The following is a 7565-nucleotide window of genomic DNA, read 5'->3' on the forward strand; positions in this document are numbered from 1 at the left end:
TCGTGAATTCGCGTATCTAGCTGATTTACATATTTCTAGGCAATGTGCACACTGGGAGCCGTCTTAATGTACACTACTGAAGTCGCTCCGACTTCAGAAAAGGTTCCTGTACTACTTCAATCCGACTTCTAGGCAACTTGTACCCATTGATTTCAATGGAAGTCGCCTCAGGCCCCGTACACACGGTCGGACAAAACTGATAGAGAATGGACCGAGGTTCAGTTTCATCGGTCCAAACCGACAGTGTGTATAGCCCATCGGTCTGTTTTCCTTCGGTCCAAAATTTTAAAACATGCTTCAAAACCGAACCGATGGACCGCTGCCCGATCGGTCCAAACCGATGGTTAGTACAGAAAGCATCGGTTCAAAACCCGCGCATGCTCAGAATCAAGTCGACGCATGCTTGGAAGCATTGAACTTCGTTGTATTCAGCGCGTTGTGTGTTTGACGTCACCGCGTTCTGACCCGATCGGTTTTTGGAACGATGGTGTGTACGCACATCAGGCCACTTCAGCGGTGAACCGATGAAAACGGTTCGTCGGACCATTCTCATCGGTTTGTCCGACCGTGTGTACAAGGCCTCAGAAGTCGGATCACTGTCTTAACTGAAGCAATAATACAGGAAGATAACATTTCTCAGGCAAACCCCTCCCTCCCCCCTCCCTCCCACAGAGTTGATTGTTGTTTGATTGGCCACTGGAAAGCCTCCTGTCCTGGAGGCGACTTGAAGTTGCCTTGTACTGTCCTGGAGGCAACTTGAAGTTACCTTGTAAGTTGCCTGATGATTCATACTCAAGTCGTGTCCAAGTTGCCTCCCAAAGTCGTGCTAGAAGTCGTGTTGCCCCTGTGTGAATGGGCTTTAACTGTAAGACAATGGATTAGTCTTCTCAGCTTGAAACAGGAAGTGCTTATAAAACTTTGCAAAAGATTCACAAAAAGTTAGTTTAGAAAAACCGTATATGGTGAGAAATAATGCCAGACATACTGAAAAATAGTCTGCGCCATCCACTGAAACAATGCTTCACCTCCTCCTCATCACAGCACGACAGTGTGGTCGGCGCGGACTTCCTATACACAGTCACACAGCCCTGACTGACATGGCAGCGGTAGGGGAAACCTAACCTGACTCGAGTATAAGCCGAGTGGGGAATTTTCAGCACAAATAAATGTGCTAAAAAACTTGGCTTATTCTCGAGTATATACGGTAATTATTAAGCGTAGATACGGTAATTAGGGTAAAATTATAAAGTATGGGCTACATATGTGAGCATAGTATAGCTCAGGTTTTTAATGCCTTACTATTGGTGAAATTATTTTTTATCATGTTTTTTTAAACATTTCAGTATATCATGCATCATATTAGATATCTTATAAAGAGAAAGTTAACTTGAAAAACATAAGCTGCAGAGCAGAACAAAGGAATGATTCTATTGCCTGCATGCAAGGCCTCATACATAAAAACAGGAAAGCCTAGATTTATTTCAAACTTTTTTAGCTATAAATTAAGGCGCTACACTCTTTTATATGTCACATGCTTTTCATTTTGCCGTATAGAATAATCCCTTGGGAGCTGGCAATGGCCAAGAAACACTTTCCCAATTCCTGGTATTTTCTTCGGCAAGTATAAAAGTACTATAGAAAAGAGAGCGAGAGAGATGAAAACTAGGAGGGGGAGCCAAAAGAAACACACAGGTCCAGCAAAGTGACTTCCACTAGTCTAAACAACGGTTTATTTCTGGACTAAACACGTAGCATTGACCGTCTCTAACAGGCAGGAGCATCTGTCTTTAATAATGATTTAATGTAGAATGTGGACTGTGGTGAACTTGCTTTTTGCCAGCAAGCACTGTCATCCCAAGGTATTAAATTCCAAAGAAACAAATTAATCTCTTTCTCTAGAGGAGAAAACGCTGCTTTCCACTAACTGAAGAACATTATGGGAAAACTGCCAGGAAAGGGAAAGGAAAAAAAAGACAGTTGTTTCTGAACATGCAAGCTCAGATTCCAATCATGTATAGGAGGCAGTTCCTCCATTAAAGGTTTTATAACTAAATGCAGATAATCGTAAGTTCCAAATGGTAACCATGTGCTGGGAAGGTAGAATATATGCTTCAATATACGCCCCTAGATACATACCTACATATGCCCAGCTTACATTTATGGTCATAAAGAAAGCCTTTAGCAAAAAATAAATGAGCACAGGGCGGCATGAGGAGGTACTCAGGCAGACTGGGGCAGTGAGGGTTAACATTAAGCACACAGTTGAGTGAGGCAGAGAGGATTGGCTCGGGGAGAAAAGGGGGAGGCAGTGACAGGGGGGATAGGTCACGTAGGCTGTACTTGACACGAGGAGAAGAAAAAGTTCCCGCCCGTCCGCCCGACACATTCTGAGCTTGGGTATCGTATGTGTTGGTTGCATTTATTTACTGTTTTTCCCTTCAGGGTTGGGTCTTTGGAGGCATTGGTAAATAAACGGTGGAAATTGAGGATAGGGACACATCTGAGGTATGGGTCCCCGGTGAATGCCAGTTATTTGGAGTAACTGTTTATGTAGCGGTGTATCTGCTGATGGTGTTCATCCCCGAGTTGGTGCAATGCGGCAGGGACCATAAGAGAGTTAAACAGATACAAGTTAAAGATTTTTGATGATAGTGCCTCCAAGGATCGGCAACCCTAAAAGATTATGCCTGGTTCTGTTTGGTTTCATTTATAAGTGTTAAATAATTTTGTTTACTTGAATAAAGAGGCTGTTAAACGGCCAGTTTATCCCAACCTTGGTGTCCGGCTAATTTGTGATAAGTTTAGCAAATTGTCAGAAGATGGGGGTACAGAATGTTTTTTTTTTCAACAGGGCCAGTATACCTCTAGGTTAGCTTTCCATGCATAATTTATTTGTTGATGGCCCTCTTAACTATCATAAGGATACAAAAGCACACATACACACGAGAGAGAGAGAGAGAGAGAGAGAGAGAGAGAGAGAGAGAGAGAGAGACCCTCTCCTATGCAGTTGGGCCCCTATATACTGTATATTCTGTCCTTGCTAGGCTGTAACCAGCCTGAGCTATTATTTTCATTTTCCGGGCAGTCCTACTCTTTCTTGATCATTTCTACCCATAGCTAAAAGGAGAGTCCAGTAAGCAATAGAGAAAGGTATTTCTGACCTAGCCTGGTCCCTGCAGGTGTCACGAATGTCTTGTCTACCCCATTGCAGGTGGTCAGACACTATAAAAGACACTATAAAATAAAAATGCCATAAATCTATCACCTATTTTGTAGACGCTATAACTTTTGCGCAAACCAATTAATATACGATTATTGCGATTTTTTTTTACCAAAAATATGTAGAAGAATACGTATTGGCCTAAACTGAGGAAAAATGTTTTTTTTTTTTTAAATTGTGTTATTTATTAAATAAAAGTAAAAAATATTATGTTTTTTTTTTAATGGTCGCTCTTCTTTTGTTTATAGCGCAACAAATAAAAACTGCAGAGATGATCAAATACCACCAAACGAAAGCTCTATTTGTGGGGGGGGGGGGGAAATAAAGATTTAGTTTGGGTACAGTGTTGCATGACCACGCAATTGTCATTCAAAGTGCAACACCGCTGAAAACGAAAAATTGGTCTGGGCAGGAAGGGGGTGAAAATGCCCTGTATGGAAGGGGTTAAAGGGTGTTCTGCAGCTTTTCGAATTTGCTGCGAACACCTCAAATTGTTCGCTGTTAGGCAGATGGGCGAACAGCCAATGTTCGAGTCTAACGCATGTTCGACTCGAACATAAAGCTCATCCCTACATGTAAGCCACCTGAAAGTTACATACCACTGCTTAGTGGTAAGGATGTACTATATCTACCAGAGGTTGAATAGTGGCAGCAAAAAACACATGTGAATAAAAAGACTAATGTATGGTATATTTTTTTAGCAAATCCACACTGAGATGACTGAAAATAGTATGTATATTTTTATTATGGATTTTGTCGTGTTCAATCCCAAGCTCAGGATGCCACTGACAATTTAGAATGAAGCATCAAGAAAATAATTAAATTCCTGGATTGCAACCTTTTTTTAATGATGTAGTGAGAAGTGTAGATAAGGTAGAGAAAGAATATATTTAATTAGCTAGGAGGATGCTTGTAAGATCTCAGTGGTTGTCATTAACAGGAAACACATCTTTGGGGAAGCTGAAGGAGCATCTGTCACAAATACGAATCTCTTTAATTTAAAAGGCTGAATATCTGTCACTTGTCTTGGATCATTGCTATTACCATGCAAAAGAGGAATAAGGGGCATAATTCTAAAGCAGCAAATGATCGATTTACCACTTTTTTCGTCACCTAATGATTGTCAGAAAAGTTGCTGTATTTATATAGCTCATTGACCAGCTGAATCTACTGAACCACCGTTCAAGTCACGTGTTGACATTGTTTGCACGGCTTGTTGGCACTTTAGTTAGAAATCCAGGTCACAGTAGAATTCACTACATTAATAATCCAGTCATAGTTAGATTCTCCATCCCAACTGTTTTCAAACATTGGATATTTTCAAATAGTAAATTGTTGATTTTATAGTTGATACTTTAATGATTTCCATATAAGAACCATCTCAAGCCCAATCGATCATTAAGATACTATGACTGAGGATTTTAGACTCAGCATGCCAGAACATACTTAATGTAGCCTGTGCTAAAAATTTTGATAAGTCCCATGAATGGCAGAGGTAGATGATGGTAAACTAGGTAGAGGCCAGTAGGGAATGTGCCAGGATTTTGCCTACATGTATACTTGCCCCCAAGGGCTCATTCATGAAGGAAAGTAGATAACACTATCTGGTCTGTACAAGACACTATGGTGTTACCTCCACACTGCATGTGCGTTTTACAGTCCATTTATAAAATACTAGACATGTGCACAACAAAAAAAAATCATTTTTTTTTGTTTTGTTTCATCTCATTCCGTAGATTTGTAAAGATTTGTTATTTCGTAAGATGCAAGTTTTCCTATTCGGACACGTTCGTATTTTCATAACAGTTTTATTTTCGTTGATACTAAATGATTCGTAATTCTGTCTAATTTATTTTCGTTGATTCGAAAATTCGTAATTTTGTTAGATAATAATAATTTTCGTTTAATGGATTCGTAATTTTGTACTTTCGTAAATACATTCGCAATCTCGGATTTTAGTTTTATTTTCAACACGCGGCTAATCCATATTAAGATAGACTTTCTCTTAAGCCCCGTACACACGATCAGACTTTTTGCCAACAAACTTCAAAATGAGCAAGTTTTCCAAAAAATCCGACCGTTTGTACGCTCCATCGGACAAACTTTTTCGGTTTTCATCGGACAAACGTTCGCTCTGCAAACGGACAAACTTTTTGGCAACAAAAGTCCGGCCAATTCCCTTCGGACAAAAATCCACTGAAAAGTTTGTTTGAAGTCCGATAGTGTGTATGAGGCTTAAGGGCTCATTCACATGAGGCGGACTCCATCACACTCCATCGCTACCCAGCTCAGCGGGAGATCAGTCCGCAGATCTCCGCTGAGCCGACAGATGACAAGCTCCTCTCTGCTCACTGAGTGGGGAGGGGCTTGTCGGGCACCGCTGTCTCCTATGGAGCGATCTGATGAAAACAAACAGCATGTCCGTTTTTATCAGATCTTACCCGATCCGATCAGCCATGGACGGATGGGGACGTGCCCCCCATAAGTCTGTTTTTAGGGGATCGGATAGGGTCGGATGTCAGCGGACATGTCTCCGCTGACATCCGTCACTCCATAGGGATGCATGGAGCGGCCGTTCAGGTCCACCGTCAAAACTGACAGGCGGACCCTAACGGTCCTCCGTGTGAATGAGGCCTTACACTGTCCAATGTGACTCAGCACAAAAGAGATATGCGGATTGGCTAAGATATTAAGTAAGATACATCACTCACTAACTACACTGCCCAGTGCCCATTCGAAAGAACGATTCGAGTACACAAATTTACGAACAGACAAAGAAACGGATTTACAAAACACACAAATAAAAATACCAACATACGAATAAAAATACGAATATACGAAATTACAAACAGACAAATGATTTAAAATACGGATTGCAAATCGTTTGTTATAGATGTAATTTTCGTTCTTTTGCTGTTTCGGTGTTTCGTATTTTAGTAAGTTTGTCCACTCGTACGTTCGTATTTTCGCTTGTTCGTTATTTTGCTTATTCGTAATTCGGTAATTTTCGTATTTTAGTATTTTCAGCTATTTGGATATTCGAATTGATCCGAATGTACGAAAAATAAAAAATTTGTACGAAAATCCATTAGTTGCGAACGGAATCGCACATGTCTATAAAATACAGGATGCGCTGTGAAGCCTGTGATACCCCGTGGAGTTCTCACTACTTAATGCTGTAGAGAACCTTCTGTAACTGGAGGTGAGGATGGTCAAATTTTTTCTGTCAAATAAAATGAATGAGGGTTTGCTTGCGCTGAAGTTCCAAAACAAATGAATTGAGGCACTAAGCTCATTTGTAAATCACAACACTGTGTTTAATAGATGCGTTGCTTTTGTTCTTAAAGCAGTAGTATGGCCAAATTAAGGCTGCTTTATAAATGCACCCCCTAGAGAACTTTTATGAAGGCCATCTCCTGCATTTAGTTATTTAGACTTAGTCCCACCTTAGACTAAGTTCCTCCCACGCAATTTTCTGCATTGGGCAGTATGTGCTTTCCGTCAAATTCTGTCAGCTGTGGTTAGTTCAGATTCATTCTATGGGACCTATTTGGACTTCAATGCACATTTTTTTTTATTATATTTTTTATTAAATTTCAAAAAAGAAAGGGTTACAAAATATTCAAACATGACATATGTAACATAAGGTATGATGTTACAAGAAAAATGTCCATATTTACAGAACACAGGAGCTAACTGCAGGGCATATAGAGGAGTAAACAACTCGTAAACAGAACAAGAGGTAAAACAGAGGTCATACATACATAATTGTTTCCATGTTTTAGACAAGTAAAATCAGGAAGCTCTTAAGGGGTACCATGTAACATGCGCCTTAGAAGGGAAACCTGCAAGAAGGCTTGGAGAAGAGAAATTGTATACTTTAAGGTGTAGTGGCCGGTAGAGGTGTCTTATATTCCGATTGATCCCATGGTTCCCAAATTGTATTAAATTGTGAAATACTGTCGTGTACAGTTCTCTTGGCAGCTAAAAGGATACAGGAAATTAGCCGTTTAACATTTTTAGTTATTCCTGTAAAAGGGAGGCCCAATAAGTAATGTATTGGGTCAAGCAGAAGAGACACATCCACCGCTTTCTGAATTAATGACATCACTTCATGCCAGAAGGGTTGTATCAGAGAACATTGCCAGAAGATATGGAGCAACAAGCCCGCATCAAGCCTGTAACGCCAACATTTTGCTGAGCTTGAGGGATCATATTTATGGATAACTTCAGGGGTCTTCTACCAGAGCATAAGAATTTTAATGGAAGTCTCCCTCTGCAATAGGCATTTAGAGGACTTAAATGTGGAGGTCCAGATCCTATCCTACATCTGGGAGCATATGGG

This window comes from Rana temporaria, chromosome 3 (assembly GCF_905171775.1).
Source record: "Rana temporaria chromosome 3, aRanTem1.1, whole genome shotgun sequence".
NCBI lineage: Eukaryota > Metazoa > Chordata > Amphibia > Anura > Ranidae > Rana > Rana temporaria.